Below are 19847 nucleotides of genomic sequence, written 5' to 3' on the forward strand. Positions count from 1 at the left end.
AAGGAAGAAGATGACCAGGCAGACGGTCGCCCGGAAAGAAAAGGAGAAGATGGCCTGCCAAAAGGTCACGACTGCGAAGACTTGCCAGAAAGTCAAAGCTAAAGTAACTGAATATTCTGACATGAAGACCGACGTGAAGTTCAAGAAGAGGTCCATGGACGGGACCCAGAAGAGGTCTGATAACACCGACCCGAAGTAAAGGAGGAACGACAGGAAGAAAGGTGCGATGCCTGGTTTCGGTCAACGGAAGAAGAGAAGGCGTGTCCTAAGGGTAGGACACAACCAGGGAGACACGTGTGGAGTGCACCCCACACGGAGATGGCCTGGGTGGTTGAAGAAAAGAAAAGGGACCGACCACGTCGTGAAAGAAAAGGAGGAGAAGGGAAGCGAGTGCCACGGTGCCACTAGAAGATCACAAGAAGAGAAGAGGTGTGACCAGCCAACTCACTCAAACATCAGGAGAAGATGGCGACATGCACCAGAACACCGGAGTGCAGTGGAGAACAAGGCCTGGCAAACATCGGCGGCACAAGTCAAAGAAATCCACCTACAAGCCATCCATCCATGTGGCAATTGCAGAAGAGGGCAAGTTTGGACTGTTTGACAACAATCTACCTTTGGGGTTGAGTGGAAGATTGGATGGCGAGAGTGCTCACACATCCGGCTGAGGAACTGTCCACTCCACACCAACCTGTGGCAGCCCAAGAAGCAAAGGCCTCAAGGGACTCTGGTGGCAGCAAGTCCCGCAAGAGAGACAGATCCATAACTGTGCATCTGCAAGACCCACTGAGAGGAAAGCTTCGCGTGCAAGAAAAGAGTCAACAACGTAACCTTCAGGTGGAACTAGGACACAACGGTGAACATTGTGGAGCGCCCCGCTCACGGCCCGAAGGCTATGGTGGAGCAACATGACCGAAAACACCAGTCCAGTGGAAGCCTGGCAAAGAGGTCTTCCCGGACATCTTGTGAGAGAGGAATACCGGCGAGAGGGGCGTCCTAGTGAGAGGGATGTATGCACCTACGAGAAGACAAACAATACTCGGATCACGCCACCCTTCTATCTAGCTACCAACTGTCACCAGTGGTGTAAAGCAAAGACAAGGCAAAGGACAACGTCCAGGCGGCGCAGACAGAAGATAGGACCCGCCGAACAACGACAACGGCAAACCATGCCAAAGTGACTCATGAGTCCTGGATGCAGTAACTACCCCATCTGCGACCTGCAATCCATCAAAGAGACTCACTTCAAAATATAGAGTCCAGTGTTATTTTGTATGTACATTTTCTTTCCCACAGGTTGAACTTTGTCGTGGGGTTTGTGAACTGCACTTTTTCTCCCACAGGTTGGACTTTCTTTTGTTTTCATTTTCCCCCAAGTTTGGGAGGGATGTAGTGACTCAGAGTCACAGTCAGCAGTCTAGTGTTTCTTGTATGCCCTACACTAAACACCCACCCACCACTGATGTCACTGGTCAGGTGACACAGTTCTAATAAAAGAGGCCGAGCGCACGTACTCTGGGTCAGTTGTACAATGTGGCTGATGGTGTCTGCGCCAGTCCTTTCCAGCATGAGGGCCCATGGCCCCCATCATTACACAGCTCTCCCGAGCAGAGAGCGCAATCCTGGACGAACCCATCACACCTGAAGAAATTGGAGACGCTATTTCCTCACTAGTCATCCATAAGACTCCTGGTCCAGATGGGTTTCCCGTGGAGTACTACGCAGCATTGTGAGACACACAGATCCTGAAACTCCATGCCCTCTTTGAAGAAACTATAGAGAGGGGTACCTTCCCATCAGTCACAGACATTGCCACCATCGTGGTCATAACCAAGGTATATCCCCCACCACCCTCGTGCACCCAGTACCGTCCAATTTCACACATCAATACGTCTTCAGAAGTGGTCGCTCATCACGCTGCTCCCCGCACTGTTGTGGTATCTTAGCGCTTTACACTGCCAGATTGCTTTACTGCCAGATTGTTTGATAGCTCGCATTGCTCCTACTACCATTAGTGCCTGTCTGCTGTTAATATTTTTATCGTAGCGCTATATTTTGAAAGCGCGCATTCACTGAATAATTCATTTGTGCATAGCGTTTTTTAAGGTTGTGCCCCAATCCAGTTTCGCTTTTGGCCTGCTGCCATTTTGTTGTTTGTTGTTGTGCCTCCCTGCCCGGCTCTCCACCCCGCTGCCGCCTCCCAGCTGCTCCTCCCTCCCACTGATACTTTAGGCTTTACCCTCCTGCATTAGCGCTGTGACCGTCCTGAAGCCTTCAGAAGCGGTCGCTCCTCACGCTGCTCCCCGCACTGTTGTGGTATCATAGCGCTTTACACTGCCAGATTGCTTTACTGCCAGATTTTGATAGCTCTCATTGCTCCTACTACCATTAGTGCCTGTCTGCTGTTAATATTTTTATCGTAGCGCTATATTTTGAAAGCACGCATTCACTAGCATTCAATTGTGCTTGGCTGCCTTTGGCTGAATAATTATTTGTGCATAGCGTTTTTTAAGGTTGTGCCCCAATCCAGTTTTGCTTTTTGCCTGCTGCCATGTTGTTGTTTGTTGTTGTGCCTCCCTGCCAGGCTCTCCACCCTGCTCCCACCTCCCAGCTGCTCCTCCCTCCCCCTGATACTTTAGGCTTTACCCTCCTGCATTAGCGCTGTGACCGTCCTGAAGCCTTCAGAAGCGGTCGCTCCTCACGCTGCTCCCCGCACTGTTGTGGTATCGTAGCGCTTTACACTGCCAGATTGCTTTACTGCCAGATTGTTTGATAGCTCCCATTGCTCCTACTACCATTAGTGCCTGTCTGCTGTTAATATTTTTATCGTAGCGCTATATTTTGAAAGCGCGCATTCACTAGCATTCAATTGTGCTTGGCTGCCTTTGGCTGAATAATTCATTAGTGCATAGCGTTTTTTAAGGTTGTGCCCCAATCCAGTTTCGCTTTTGGCCTGCTGCCATTTTGTTGTTTGTTGTTGTGCCTCCCTGCCCGGCTCTCCACCCCGCTCCCGCCTCCCAGCTGCTCCTCCCTCCCACTGATACTTTAGGCTTTACCCTCCTGCATTAGCGCTGTGACCGTCCTGAAGCCTTCAGAAGCGGTCGCTCCTCGCGCTGCTTCCCGCACTGTTGTGGTATCGTAGCGCTTTACACTGCCAGATTGCTTTACTGCCAGATTTTGATAGCTCTCATTGCTCCTACTACCATTAGTGCCTGTCTGCTGTTAATATTTTTATCGTAGCGCTATATTTTGAAAGCGCGCATTCACTAGCATTCAATTGTGCTTGGCTGCCTTTGGCTGAATAATTCATTTGTGCATAGCGTTTTTTAAGGTTGTGCCCCAATCCAGTTTTGCTTTTTGCCTGCTGCCATTTTGTTGTTTGTTGTTGTGCCTCCCTGCCCGGCTCTCCACCCTGCTCCCGCCTCCCAGCTGCTCCTCCCTCCCACTGATACTTTAGGCTTTACCCTCCTGCATTAGCGCTGTGACCGTCCTGAAGTCTTCAGAAGCGGTCGCTCCTCACGCTGCTCCCCGAACTGTTGTGGTATCGTAGCGCTTTACACTGCCAGATTGCTTTACTGCCAGATTTTGATAGCTCTCATTGCTCCTACTACCATTACTGCCTGTCTGCTGTTAATATTTTTATCGTAGCGCTATATTTTGAAAGCGCGCATTCACTAGCATTCAATTGTGCTTGGCTGCCTTTGGCTGAACAATTCATTTGTGCATAGCGTTTTTTAAGGTTGTGCCCCAATCCAGTTTCGCTTTTGGCCTGCTGCCATTTTGTTGTTTGTTGTTGTGCCTCCCTGCCCGGCTCTCCACCCCGCTCCCGCCTCCCAGCTGCTCCTCCCTCCCACTTATACTTTAGGCTTTACCCTCCTGCATTAGCGCTGTGACCGTCCTGAAGCCTTCAGAAGTGGTCGCTCCTCACGCTGCTCCCCGCACTGTTGTGGTATCTGCGCCAGTCCTTTCCAGCATGAGGGCCCATGGCCCCCATCATTACACAGCTCTCCCGAGCAGAGAGCGCAATCCTGGTCGAACCCATCACACCTGAAGAAATTGGAGACGCTATTTCCTCACTAGTCATCCATAAGACTCCTGGTCCAGATGGGTTTCCCGTGGAGTACTACGCAGCATTGTGAGACACACAGATCCTGAAACTCCATGCCCTCTTTGAAGAAACTATAGAGAGGGGTACCTTTCCATCAGTCACAGACATTGCCACCATCGTGGTCATAACCAAGGTATATCCCCCACCACCCTCGTGCACCCAGTACCGTCCAATTTCACTCATCAATACGTCTTCAGAAGTGGTCGCTCATCACGCTGCTCCCCGCACTGTTGTGGTATCTTAGCGCTTTACACTGCCAGATTGCTTTACTGCCAGATTGTTTGATAGCTCGCATTGCTCCTACTACCATTAGTGCCTGTCTGCTGTTAATATTTTTATCGTAGCGCTATATTTTGAAAGCGCGCATTCACTGAATAATTCATTTGTGCATAGCGTTTTTTAAGGTTGTGCCCCAATCCAGTTTCGCTTTTGGCCTGCTGCCATTTTGTTGTTTGTTGTTGTGCCTCCCTGCCCGGCTCTCCACCCCGCTGCCGCCTCCCAGCTGCTCCTCCCTCCCACTGATACTTTAGGCTTTACCCTCCTGCATTAGCGCTGTGACCGTCCTGAAGCCTTCAGAAGCGGTCGCTCCTCACGCTGCTCCCCGCACTGTTGTGGTATCATAGCGCTTTACACTGCCAGATTGCTTTACTGCCAGATTTTGATAGCTCTCATTGCTCCTACTACCATTAGTGCCTTTCTGCTGTTAATATTTTTACCGTAGCGCTATATTTTGAAAGCGCGCATTCACTAGCATTCAATTGTGCTTGGCTGCCTTTGGCGGGATAATTCATTTGTGCATAGCGTTTTTTAAGGTTGCGCCCCAATCCAGTTTCGCTTTTGGCCTGCTGCCATTTTGTTGTTTGTTGTTGTGCCTCCCTGCCCGGCTCTCCACCCCGCTCCCGCCTCCCAGCTGCTCCTCCCTCCCACTGATACTTTAGGCTTTACCCTCCTGCATTAGCACTGTGACCGTCCTGAAGCCTTCAGAAGTGGTCGTTCCTCACTCTGCTCCCCGCACTGTTGTGGTATCGTAGCGCTTTACACTGCCAGATTGCTTTACTGCCAGATTGTTTGATAGCTCGCATTGCTCCTACTACCATTAGTGCCTGTCTGCTGTTAATATTTTTATCATAGCGCTATATTTTGAAAGCGCGCATTCACTAGCATTCAATTGTGCTTGGCTGCCTTTGGCTGAATAATTCATTTGTGCATAGCGTTTTTTAAGGTTGTGCCCCAATCCAGTTTCGCTTTTGGCCTGCTGCTGCCATTTTGTTGTTTGTTGTTGTGCCTCCCTGCCCGGCTCTCCACCCCGCTCCCGCCTCCCAGCTGCTCCTCCCTCCCACTGATACTTTAGGCTTTACCCTCCTGCATTAGCGCTGTGACCGTCCTGAAGTCTTCAGAAGCGGTCGCTCCTCACGCTGCTCCCCGCACTGTTGTGGTATCGTAGTGCTTTACACTGCCAGATTGCTTTACTGCCAGATTGTTTGAATGCTCGCATTGCTCATACTACCATTAGTGCCTGTCTGCTGTTAATATTTTTATCATAGCGCTATATTTTGAAAGCGCGCATTCACTAGCATTCAATTGTGCTTGGCTGCCTTTGGCTGAATAATTCATTTGTGCATAGCGTTTTTTAAGGTTGTGCCCCAATCCAGTTTCGCTTTTGGCCTGCTGCCCTTTTGTTGTTTGTTGTTGTGGCTCCCTGCCAGGCTCTCCACCCCGCTCCAGCCTCCCAGCTGCTCCTCCCTCCCACTGATACTTTAGGCTTTACCCTCCTGCATTAGCGCTGTGACCGTCCTGAAGCCTTCAGAAGCGGTCGCTCCTCACGCTGCTCCCCGCACTGTTGTGGTATCATAGCGCTTTACACTGCCAGATTGCTTTACTGCCAGATTTTGATAGCTCACATTGCTCCTACTACCATTAGTGCCTGTCTGCTGTTAATATTTTTATTGTAGCGCTATATTTTAAAAGCGCGCATTCACTAGCATTCAATTGTGCTTGGCTGCCTTTGGCTGAATAATTATTTGTGCATAGCGTTTTTTAAGGTTGTGCCCCAATCCAGTTTTGCTTTTTGCCTGCTGCCATGTTGTTGTTTGTTGTTGTGCCTCCCTGCCAGGCTCTCCACCCCGCTCCCACCTCCCAGCTGCTCCTCCCTCCCCCTGATACTTTAGGCTTTACCCTCCTGCATTAGCGCTGTGACCGTCCTGAAGCCTTCAGAAGCGGTCGCTCCTCACGCTGCTCCCCGCACTGTTGTGGTATCGTAGCGCTTTACACTGCCAGATTGCTTTACTGCCAGATTTTGATAGCTCTCATTGCTCCTACTACCATTAGTGCCTGTCTGCTGTTAATATTTTTATCGTAGCGCTATATTTTGAAAGCGCGCATTCACTAGCATTCAATTGTGCTTGGCTGCCTTTGGCTGAATAATTCATTTGTGCATAGCGTTTTTTAAGGTTGTGCCCCAATCCAGTTTCGCTTTTGGCCTGCTGCCATTTTGTTGTTTGTTGTTGTGCCTCCTTGCCTGGCTCTCCACCCCGCTCCCGCCTCCCAGCTGCTCCTCCCTCCCACTGATACTTTAGGCTTTACCCTCCTGCATTAGCGCTATGACCGTCCTGAAGCCTTCAGAAGCGGTCGCTCCTCACGCTGCTCCCCGTACTGTTGTGGTATCGTAGCGCTTTGCACTGCCAGATTGCTTTACTGCCAGATTGTTTGATAGCTCCCATTGCTCCTACTACCATTAGTGCCTGTCTGCTGTTAATATTTTTATCATAGCGCTATATTTTGAAAGCGCGCATTCACTAGCATTCAATTGTGCTTGGCTACCTTTGGCTGAATAATTATTTGTGCATAGCGTTTTTTAAGGTTGTGCCCCAATCCAGTTTTGCTTTTTGCCTGCTGCCATGTTGTTGTTTGTTGTTGTGCCTCCCTGCCAGGCTCTCCACCCCGCTCCCACCTCCCAGCTGCTCCTCCCTCCCCCTGATACTTTAGGCTTTACCCTCCTGCATTAGCGCTGTGACCGTCCTGAAGCCTTCAGAAGCGGTCGCTCCTCACGCTGCTCCCCGCACTGTTGTGGTATCGGAGCGCCTTACACTGCCAGATTGCTTTACTGCCAGATTTTGACAGCTCTCATTGCTCCTACTACCATTACTGCCTGTCTGCTGTTAATATTTTTATCGTAGCGCTATATTTTGAAAGCGCGCATTCACTAGCATTCAATTGTGCTTGGCTGCCTTTGGCTGAACAATTCATTTGTGCATAGCGTTTTTTAAGGTTGTGCCCCAATCCAGTTTCGCTTTTGGCCTGCTGCCATTTTGTTGTTTGTTGTTGTGCCTCCCTGCCCGGCTCTCCACCCCACTCCCGCCTCCCAGCTGCTCCTCCCTCCCACTTATACTTTAGGCTTAACCCTCCTGCATTAGCGCTGTGACCGTCCTGAAGCCTTCAGAAGCGGTCGCTCCTCACGCTGCTCCCCGCACTGTTGTGGTATCGTAGCGCTTTACACTGCCAGATTGCTTTACTGCCAGATTTTGATAGCTCTCATTGCTCCTACTACCATTAGTGCCTGTCTGCTGTTAATATTTTTATCGTAGCGCTATATTTTGAAAGCGCGCATTCACTAGCATTCAATTGTGCTTGGCTGCCTTTGGCTGAATAATTCATTTGTGCATAGCATTTTTTAAGGTTGTGCCCCAATCCAGTTTCGCTTTTGGCCTGCTGCCATTTTGTTGTTTGTTGTTGTGCCTCCCTGCCTGGCTCTCCACCCCGCTCCCGCCTCCCAGCTGCTCCTCCCTCCCACTGATACTTTAGGCTTTACCCTCCTGCATTAGTGCTATGACCGTCCTGAAGCCTTCAGAAGCGGTCGCTCCTCACGCTGCTCCCCGCACTGTTGTGGTATCGTAGCGCTTTGCACTGCCAGATTGCTTTACTGCCATATTGTTTGATAGCTCGTATTGCTCCTACTACCATTAGTGCCTGTCTGCTGTTAATATTTTTATCGTAGCGCTATATTTTGAAAGCGCGCATTCACTAGCATTCAATTGTGCTTGGCTGCCTTTGGCTGAATAATTCATTTGTGCATAGCGTTTTTTAAGGTTGTGCCCCAATCCAGTTTCGCTTTTGGCCTGCTGCCATTTTGTTGTTTGTTGTTGTGCCTCCCTGCCCGGCTCTCCACCCCGCTCCCGCCTCCCAGCTGCTCCTCCCTCCCACTTATACTTTAGGCTTTACCCTCCTGCATTAGCGCTGTGACCGTCCTGAAGCCTTCAGAAGCGGTCGCTCCTCACGCTGCTCCCCGCACTGTTGTGGTATCATAGCGCTTTACACTGCCAGATTGCTTTACTGCCAGATTTTGATAGCTCACATTGCTCCTACTACCATTAGTGCCTGTCTGCTGTTATTATTTTTATCCTAGCGCTATATTTTAAAAGCACGCATTCACTAGCATTCAATTGTGCTTGGCTGCCTTTGGCTGAATAATTATTTGTGCATAGCGTTTTTTAAGGTTGTGCCCCAATCCAGTTTTGCTTTTTGCCTGCTGCCATGTTGTTGTTTGTTGTTGTGCCTCCCTGCCAGGCTCTCCACCCTGCTCCCACCTCCCAGCTGCTCCTCCCTCCCCCTGATACTTTAGGCTTTACCCTCCTGCATTAGCGCTGTGACCGTCCTGAAGCCTTCAGAAGCGGTCGCTCCTCACGCTGCTCCCCGCACTGTTGTGGTATCGTAGCGCTTTACACTGCCAGATTGCTTTACTGCCAGATTGTTTGATAGCTCCCATTGCTCCTACTACCATTAGTGCCTGTCTGCTGTTAATATTTTTATCGTAGCGCTATATTTTGAAAGGGCGCATTCACTAGCATTCAATTGTGCTTGGCTGCCTTTGGCTGAATAATTCGTTTGTGCATAGCGTTTTTTAAGGTTGTGCCCCAATCCAGTTTCGCTTTTGGCCTGCTGCCATTTTGTTGTTTGTTGTTGTGCCTCCCTGCCCGGCTCTCCACCCCGCTCCCGCCTCCCAGCTGCTCCTCCTTCCTACTGATACTTTAGGCTTTACCCTCCTGCATTAGCGCTGTGACCGTCCTGAAGCCTTCAGAAGCGGTCGCTCCTCACGCTGATCCCCGCACTGTTGTGGTATCGTAGCGCTTTACACTGCCAGATTGCTTTAGTGCCAGATTTTGATAGCTCTCATTGCTCCTACTACCATTAGTGCCTGTCTGCTGTTAATATTTTTACCGTAGCGCTATATTTTGAAAGCGCGCATTCACTAGCATTCAATTGTGCTTGGCTGCCTTTGGCTGAATAATTCATTTGTGCATAGCGTTTTTTAAGGTTGTGCCCCAATCCAGTTTCGCTTTTGGCCTGCTGCCATTTTGTTGTTTGTTGTTGTGCCTCCCTGCCTGGCTCTCCACCCCGCTCCCGCCTCCCAGCTGCTCCTCCCTCCCACTGATACTTTAGGCTTTACCCTCCTGCATTAGTGCTATGACCGTCCTGAAGCCTTCAGAAGCGGTCGCTCCTCACGCTGCTCCCCGCACTGTTGTGGTATCGTAGCGCTTTGCACTGCCAGATTGCTTTACTGCCAGATTGTTTGATAGCTCCCATTGCTCCTACTACCATTAGTGCCTGTCTGCTGTTAATATTTTTATCGTAGCGCTATATTTTGAAAGCGCGCATTCACTAGCATTCAATTGTGCTTGGCTGCCTTTGGCTGAATAATTCATTTGTGCATAGCGTTTTTTAAGGATGTGCCCCAATCCAGTTTCGCTTTTGGCCTGCTGCCATTTTGTTGTTTGTTGTTGTGCCTCCCTGCCCGGCTCTCCACCCCGCTCCCGCCTCCCAGCTGCTCCTCCCTCCTACTGATACTTTAGGCTTTACCCTCCTGCATTAGCGCTGTGACCGTCCTGAAGCCTTCAGAAGCGGTCGCTCCTCACGCTGCTCCCCGCACTGTTGTGGTATCGTAGCGCTTTACACTGCCAGATTGCTTTACTGCCAGATTTTGATAGCTCTCATTGCTCCTACTACCATTAGTGCCTGTCTGCTGTTAATATTTTTACCGTAGCGCTATATTTTAAAAGCGCGCATTCACTAGCATTCAATTGTGCTTGGCTGCCTTTGGCTGAATAATTCATTTGTGCATAGCGTTTTTTAAGGTTGTGCCCCAATCTAGTTTTGCTTTTGGCCTGCTGCCATTTTGTTGTTTGTTGTTGTGTCTCCCTGCCCGGCTCTCCACCCCGCTCCCGCCTCCCAGCTGCTACTCCCTCCCACTGATACTTTAGGCTTTACCCTCCTGCATTAGCACTGTGACCGTCCTGAAGCCTTCAGAAGCGGTCGCTCCTCACGCTGCACCCCGCACTGTTGTGGTATCGTAGCGCTTTACACTGCCAGATTGCTTTACTGCCAGATTGTTTGATAGCTCGCATTGCTCCTACTACCATTAGTGCCTGTCTGCTGTTAATATTTTTATCATAGCGCTATATTTTGAAAGCGCGCATTCACTAGCATTCAATTGTGCTTGGCTGCCTTTGGCTGAATAATTCATTTGTGCATAGTGTTTTTTAAGGTTGTGCCCCAATCCAGTTTCGCTTTTGGCCTGCTGCCATTTTGTTGTTTGTTGTTGTGCCTCCCTGCCCGGCTCCCCACCCCGCTCCCGCCTCCCAGCTGCTCCTCCCTCACACTGATACTTTAGGCTTTACCCTCCTGCATTAGCGCTGTGACCGTCCTGAAGTCTTCAGAAGCGGTCGCTCCTCACGCTGCTCCCCGCACTGTTGTGGTATCGTAGCGCTTTACACTGCCAGATTGCTTTACTGCCAGATTTTGATAGCTCACATTGCTCCTACTACCATTACTGCCTGTCTGCTGTTAATATTTTTATCGTAGCGCTATATTTTTAAAGCGCGCATTTACTAGCATTCAATTGTGCTTGGCTGCCTTTGGCTGAATAATTCATTTGGCAATAGCGTTTTTTAAGGTTGTGCCCCAATCCAGTTTCGCTTTTGGCCTGCTGCCATTTTGTTGTTTGTTGTTGTGCCTCCCTGCCCGGCTCTCCACCCCGCTCCCGCCTCCCAGCTGCTCCTCACTCCCACTGATACTTTAGGCTTTACCCTCCTGCATTGTTGCTGTGACCATCCTGAAGCCTTCAGAAGCGGTCGCTACTCACGCTGCTCCCCGCACTGTTGTGGTATCGTAGCGCTTTACACTGCCAGATTGCTTAACAGCCAGATTTTTATAGCTCTCATTGCTCCTACTACCATTAGTGCGTGTCTGCTGTTAATATTTTTATCGTAGCGCTATATTTTGAAAGCGCGCATTCACTAGCATTCAATTGTGCTTGGCTGCCTTTGGCTGAATAATTCATTAGTGCATAGCGTTTTTTAAGGTTGTGCCCCAATCCAGTTTCGCTTTTGGCCTGCTGCCATTTTGTTGTTTGTTGTTGTGCCTCCCTGCCCGACTCTCCACCCCGCTCCCGCCTCCCAGCTGCTCCTCCCTCCCACTGATACTTTAGGCTTTACCCTCCTGCATTAGCGCTGTGACCGTCCTGAAGCCTTCAGAAGCGGTCGCTCCTCGCGCTGCTCCCCGCACTGTTGTGGTATCGTAGCGCTTTACACTGCCAGATTGCTTTACTGCCAGATTTTGATAGCTCTCATTGCTCCTACTACCATTAGTGCCTGTCTGCGTTAATATTTTTATCGTAGCGCTATATTTTGAAAGCGCGCATTCACTAGCATTCAATTGTGCTTGGCTGCCTTTGGCTGAATAATTCATTTGTGCATAGCGTTTTTTAAGGTTGTGCCCCAATCCAGTTTTGCTTTTTGCCTGCTGCAATTTTGTTGTTTGTTGTTGTGCCTCCCTGCCCGGCTCTCCACCCCGCTCCCGCCTCCCAGCTGCTCCTCCCTCCCACTGATACTTTAGGCTTGACCCTCCTGCATTAGCACTGTGACCGTCCTGAAGCCTTCAGAAGCGGTCGCTCCTCACGCTGCTCCCCGCACTGTTGTGGTATCGTAGCGCTTTACACTGCCAGATTGCTTTACTGCCAGATTGTTTGATAGCTCACATTGCTCCTACTACCATTAGTGCCTGTCTGCTGTTAATATTTTTACCGTAGCGCTATATTTTGAAAGCGCGCATTCACTAGCATTCAATTGTGCTTGGCTGCCTTTGGCTGAATAATTCATTTGTGCATAGCGTTTTTTAAGGTTGTGCCCCAATCCAGTTTCGCTTTTGGCCTGCTGCTGCCATTTTGTTGTTTGTTATTGTGCCTCCCTGCCCGGCTCTCCACCCCGCTCCCGCCTCCCAGCTGCTCCTCCCTCGCTCCGCCCCCTCCACTATCCACATATGTCAGATGCATTTGCGCGCAGCGTTCACGCGCAGCGGAAGCGCCCCCATGCGCGCCGAAGGTGCGCCAAAGGTAAGCCCGTCTACGCCCGTCCGCGCCTGGACCGCGCCTAGCGCCAGACCCCCTGGTCCTCGCAAATCCCACTCCACCCGCATCACATATGATGCCGCATCCCTCTCAGCACTCAACCCCGGCCGTCTCCAAGACTGCTACCAAGCCGCCCCAGGACACACCCATGGACCCTTCACCTGCCACTCCTGCAAGTTCGACTGCATCAGGACCCACACCAAATCCACAGACTCCAAACCGAGCGACAACACTAACCACCTGAAGTGCATCCTACTCAACACCCGCTCGGTCCACAGACACGCCATTGAACTTTGGAACCTACTCGACACCACATCGCCGGACGTCGCCTTTCTTACAGAAACCTGGATGAACGCCTCATCAGCTCCAGACATCGCCATAGCCATCCCGGACGGCTACAAGATCATCCGAAAAGACTGCACCATCCAAACAGGAGGAGGCATCGCCATTGTCCACAAGAACTCCATCCGCATCACGACCAGCTCAGACGATAACCTCGCAGCCGCCGAACACCTTCACTTCCAGATCCACACCGACCCCAAGACCACACTCAGAGGCACCCTCATCTACAGACCACCAGGACCCACACACAATTCAGCGAAGACATAACTGACTTCATCAGCCCACACGCCCTCCCCTCCGAGGACTACATTCTACTGGGAGACCTCAACTTCCACCTGGAAAAGAAAAACGACGGCAACACCACCACCCTTCTGGACAACCTGGCCAATCTCGGACTCAAACAACTTGTTGATACCCACACCCACTATGCCGGACACACGCTCGACCCAATCTTCACCTCTAGCAAGCACATCTCCTTCAACCACACCACAGCTCTCCACTGGACGGACCACAGCTTCGTTCACTTCAACTACAAAAAGACCACGACCCACAACCTCCCACAACCAATCCCCCGAAGAAACTGGAACAAAATTTCCACCGACCAGCTCTTCACTTCGCTTCACCAAAACCCTCCTGCCAAATCATCGGACCCAAACCAAGCAGCCACCAACCTCACACAATGGATCACCCACAGCGCCGACGAACTAGCACCCTTGAAAAACCATCAAATCAGCAAAAAAGCCCCCTGGTTCAACGATGACATTAAGACATCCAAGAAGTTATGTCGTACCCTCGAGAAAGCCTGGAGAAAAAACCCAACCACTGACAACCTGACCACCTTCAAGAACGCCACCCGCAAACACCACCAACTGATCCGATCCACCAAGAAATCAGCATTCAAGGATCGACTTGACAACAACGCCCACAACAGCAAGGAACTATTCAACATCGTCAAAGAATTTACCAACCCCACCGCCGGCACCAACAAAATCACTCCATCCCAAGACCTCTGCGACTCCCTAGCCTCTTTCTTCCACAAAAAAATCACCGACATACATAACAGCTTTGAAAACCAGTCCGGAGACCAGTCCACTCCACCCCCCTCTAACAACCTTTACGCCTGGAACCCAATCACCACTGAATACACCATCCGCCTGATGAACTCCATCCACTCAGGATCGCCAACCGACCCATGTCCCCACCACATTTTCAACAAAGCAGACTCCATCATCGCACCCCATCTCCGAGACACCATCAACTGCTCCCTCAACTCCGCTACCTTCCCGGAAAGCTGGAAACATGCCGAACTCAGCGCCCTCCTGAAGAAACCCACAGCAGACCCCACTGAACTTAAGAACTACCGCCCTATCTCGCTCCTCCCATTCCCCGCCAAAGTTATTGAGAAAGCCGTCAACAGTCAGCTTCCTCAAATCCAACAAATCCCTCGACCCCTCACAGTCCGGCTTCCGAGCCAAACACAGCACCGAAACCGCCCTTATCGCAGCAACAGACGACATTCGAACACTACTGGACAACGGAGAAACAGTTGCCCTCATCCTACTTGACCTCTCCGCAGCCTTCGACACAGTCTGTCATAGCACCCTCATACAACGCCTCAGCAACGTCGTCGGAGTACAAGGAAAGGCACTGGACTGGATAATCTCATTCCTCGCCGGAAGAACCCAGAGAGTCCGCCTCCCCCTTTCAGATCGGAGCCCACTGAAGTCATCTGCGGCGTACCACAAGGATCTTCACTCAGTCCCCCCCTCTTCAACGTATACATGAGGCCCCTTGCATCCATCGCGCGCCAACACAACCTCAACATCATTTCCTACGCAGACGACACCCAGTTGATCCTCTCCCTCACCAAAGACCCAAACACCGCCAAAACCAACTTACACGAAGGAATGAAAGATGTAGCCGAGTGGATGAAGAACAGCCGGTTAAAACTGAACTCGGACAAAACGGAAGGCCTAATCTTAGGCTCATCCCCCTCCGCTTGGGACGACTCATGGTTGCCACCGGCCCTGGGAACAGCACCCATACCAACGGACCACGCACGTAACCTGGGCTTCATCCTGGACTCCTCCCTCTCGATGACCAGACAAGTCAACGCCGTCTCATCATCATGCTTCAAAATCCTACGCATGCTCAAAAAAATATTCCGTTGGATCCCCACCGAAACAAGACAAATGGTCACCCACGCACTGGTCACAAGCCGACTGGATTACGGAAACACCCTTTACGCCGGAACCACAGCCAAACTACAGAAAAAACTCCAACGCATCCAAAACGCCTCAGCCAGACTCATACTAGACATCCCCCGCCAAGCGCACATTTCCGGTCACCTGAAAGACCTCCACTGGCTCCCCGTCAACAAGAGGATAACGTTCCGACTCCTCACCCACGCACACAAAGCCCTCTACGACCTAGGACCCGAATGCCTCAACACGCGCCTGTCCTTTTACACCCCCACCTGCCAACTACGATCGTCCAATCAAGCCCTCGCCGCAATTCCGCGCAGCCATAGATCCACCATGGGGGGAAGATCCTTCTCCTACTTAGCGGCCAAAACCTGGAATTCTCTCCCCACCCACCTCCGCCTTACACAGAACCACCTCTCCTTCAGAAAGCAACTTAAAACTTGGATATTCGATAAGTAAAGTACCCCCCCTCCCACAAGCGCCTTGAGACCCTCTGGGTGAGTAGTGCGCTGTACAAAATTTTGAACTTGAACTTGAAGGTCAAAATCTACGTAACCATCTTCACCACTCGCATGAAGCAAGTGCTCCACACCCTCATCCACCTCAACCAGTGTGGCTTCATGCCATGCTGTAGTATGAGGCACTGTCTCAGACAATTACAGGTAGCCCTCGTCCACCATAGTCGCCTGTCACCATACCTAGCGTTATTGCTGCTCGACTTTGAAAAGGCCTTTGATATGGTAAACTGGCGCCACATTGGAGATGTGTTGAAGAGAGCTGGATTTGGGCCCTCCTATCAAAGAATGGTGAAGGTTCTTTACTCCACTCCGTCAGCCAGAGTCCTCATAAATGGTGCACTGTCGGACGCCATTCCGATCGAGAGGGGGATTAGCCAGGCATGCCCGCTTTCCCCTATTCGCCCTCCAAATTGAACCCTTGGTGTGTCGCATCGGAAGTGATGGCCAGATTCAGGGTTGGCGCTGGCAGGAGTCTCACGTGGACCGGATCTCCCTTTATGTGGATGACGTCCTCCTCTATCTGTCGGACCTGGCTCGATCCAAACCAAGATCCCTTCACATCCTCCACTTGTTCGAAAAGGCGTCGGGACGACGTCTCAATCCGGCCAAATCCACAGTGGGTCCTCTCCATGTCTCGAGGGAGTGTGTGGATTGGCAAACAACCATTCCCTTTTGTAGACTCTCTTTCAAATATCTGGGTGGCACTCCTTCCCGAATTGACCTGATCCCTTAACCTCACCCCACTCCTCAAGTGCGTATAGGATGACTTCCGCCACTGGCAGACTCTTCCGCTGAATCCCCTGAGTCACACTTTTTAAGATGATGGTTCTCCACAGTCTTTTATATACAATTCCAAACCTTCAGCTCCACCTCCCTTGCGGCTGGTACTGCAACCTAGACGGTGTAATCATGACCTTCCTTTGGGGGCGGGGTGAGATCGCACCCGGCTCTCACAACGTATCAATGACATACATACGATGGGGGTATGGGGATGGCAAACCCATTCCAGTCCTATTTGGCCACTCGCCTTTCAGTGATCCACGATTGGTTTAATGGCAGATGGTCAGATCCCGATTATCGACTGAAGCTAGAGAACGTCGGATTCTCACAAGTTCAGGCCATGCTCTATGGGGCCCCAATCCCACACACCTTACCAGCAGTCACCCGCACAGCCCTCCTGGCTTGACGATCCGCGCTACGACACATCCACTGGGACACCAAACTCTCACAGCAAACACCGTTGTGACATGGCACTTGGCTACGGGAGGTCGCAGCACTACCAGGGTTCCAGAAATGGGATTTCATTGGCAAAACTTGTTTGGGAGACATATGGAGGGGAGAGCATCTGTCCTCCTTCCGAGACCTCCAACAGACATATTCCTTGCACTCCTCCCAATTCTTTCGGTACCTCCAGTTCTGACATGCCTGACCCTCCATGTCCCTGACTACACAACCATCCCAGAATGTAGCCCCTTAGAGGCCAAACTCCTTATGGGGAACTTAGGAAGGGGGGATATCCCAAATGTATCGCTCCCTAGTGCACAACACCCCATTGACAATAGAACCTCTCAAGGTCCATTGGGATCGGTGTCTTGGCTCTCTCAAGGAGGAAGACTGGAGAGATGCCATGATGGCCCCTGGACACTCATGATCTCTGTTAAGCTCCACCTCATTCAGATCTACTACCTCCACTGTGCATATCTTACCCTGGTGCTGATCCACAGGGCAGGCTTCCTCCCGACCCCACATTGCTCGCGCTGTAAAGCCGAAACAGCAGACTACTATCACATGGTTTGGTCCTGCATCATCCTCACCAAATACTGGGCATCCACTGTGTTGTGGGAAGTGCTGAGGTTGGAGGTTCCCCTTGGAGTGATTGAGAGACTGGATGGCTCCCGGGCTGACAAGTTATTTCTAGGGGCTGCCATTCTTGTAGCAAAGGGGACATAGCAGTAGCCTTGAAGGACTCAGCACCTCCCGCCTTAGCTAAATGGTGCAGGGCCATAGATTGGCGCAGCACTCAAGAAAAAGCTGTCTACGAAGCAAGAGGGTGCCCAACTAAGCATGAACGTATATGGGGCAAATGGCTGGGACCGTTGGATTAATTATCCACCGTTCGGGTTCAGTCAAACCTCATACGAACAGAATGGGGAAATCTCTTGTAACTGTATTGACATACCTGATATGTCCAATGTTGCTATGTCTATGTTGTTGTTTTTCTTAAAAATGCCAATAATATTGGTTATCAAAAAAATTTTTAAAAATCAGATTAAGACACATATCTTTTCAGAAATTTGCACACTCCTTGCCTCTATATGCTTTGATAAAAAATACTGGAATATAAACTGCAAATATTTAAGGAAACAGTGGTGGTCGTGTGTTGATGTGTTTACAAAGGGAAGCAAAAAATATCTGGTTCTTTTCATATTGTTTTTGTGCTTTTTTTAAATTTAATTCCATGGGTTGCCTGCTATTCCTCATGATATTCTAGACTTTACCGCACTCAGAGGTAGACAAGTGCCTAACCAGTGCTCTAGGCCTGCCAGGACTTAGCCCAGGGAAAACTTTTATCAAAGGTCACATGGGACTCTCTATTTCTGTCCGTTGCCAAAATAATGAGAAAAAAACGGTATCAGCTTGTCCGTTCAGTTCATACGTCTTTATTTCGATATATTTCATCATAAAAGACATCATAAAACACTGTGTTCTAACTAGTTAGAGCATATACCATAAAAAGTACATAACAACTTAGTTAACCATTAATTCCAGAACACATCTCCCACCAGGAAAAAATTACACATTTAGAAAAATACAAGAAAGTTATTTGATTAAAATACATAAAACAGGATTAAATTGACGATTAAAGACGTGCCAAAAAATACATTACTATTTAAAACAATCAGTTAATCGACTAACAGATGTCAGATGGGTGCCTAGCTCTAATAACCCAAGTCCAACCCAAAACAAAAATGTTGCTACAGCTATGGCCACGGGGACTGATGTAATTGTCCTAAGCAGCCATAGAGCCTCCTGTCCCACCTGTGTTCTCAAATTGTTGCAAATTGGTTTAAGCTATTTTCTCCGGGGGGCAAGGTATGCGGGGCAGGCAAAAAAGACATGGCCAATAGACTCCTTCTGATCTTTACCCCACGGGCAGGTGTCCTTTGACTGACCCCGCCATTTATTTGTAAAGTATCTTAGTGGTAACGACCCAACTCTAAACTGGTGGTAGAGCTTCCTGTCACTACTCTTAGTGATGACATCCCGGTAGTTTTCTAACGAGGGGTCGAGCTTAGGATTCAGAAACCTACCAGTCAAAGAAACTAAATCAGACTGGGCAATAAGCTGGTTCCTTTGGGCCGCCCAATAGAGATCCTTAAATGCCCTTTTAGGAGGGAATACATTATTTCTGGGGTCCAACCACAGGTGACTTAGGCCCATGTTCTCTAATATATATTTAACAGTCTTAAAACATGGGAGATTACCAGAACCCACTATGGATCTAAAATCTTGGATTTCCTTTGCAAAGGATGCAAGTTCCGGGGTTGACCATATCCTCCTCCACAGGGCAACAGTCCTAAATCGTGCAACTTCTTCAATAGATTGGCAACCTAGGTCCAGTAACAAAGGTTTCATAGGGGTAGATTGGGGCAAACCAACCAGGCGGCGCAGAAATTTATTTTGTACTCTAACCAATGGGGACAAATCCGAGTAACCCCAAAGGTCCACACCGTACAATATTGCAGAATTTATTTTAGCATTATATATTTTAAGTGCAGGACCAATTCTTTTTGTTAGTGAGGTTCTCTGTTCCTTGATAAGGCACCCAGTCAGATAGGCAAATTTCAGAGAGAGTACATCAATCTGGGCTTTCCATCTGAGCCTAATTTTAAGGACAACCCCCAGGTAGGTCATCACTTCCATCTGCTCTAACCCAATGCCGTTCATACTGACATGACCCACCAGCCGCCTATTTTTCGTTAACACCATAAATTTGGTCTTGCTCACGTTAACCTGAAGATCATGAATCTTACAGAAATCCTCAAATATATTTAGTGCCAATTGTAGCCCCTTTTGAGTTTTGGAAAGGATAAGAGTGTCATCTGCAAAGATGAGGAGTGGGAACTTTGAGCCGCCTAGAGCAGGGGCATCAGTTGGTGTGTCCGCAAAAAACTGCACAACTCTATTGATAAATAATAAAAACAGGGTCAGTGCAAGTACGCACCCCTGTCGGACACCACGAGTAACTGGGAATCTCTGAGTAACCTGCCCCTGCC

The sequence above is a fragment of the Lissotriton vulgaris genome, chromosome 3_1 (assembly GCF_964263255.1).
Source record: "Lissotriton vulgaris chromosome 3_1, aLisVul1.2, whole genome shotgun sequence".
Taxonomy (NCBI): Eukaryota; Metazoa; Chordata; class Amphibia; order Caudata; family Salamandridae; genus Lissotriton; species Lissotriton vulgaris.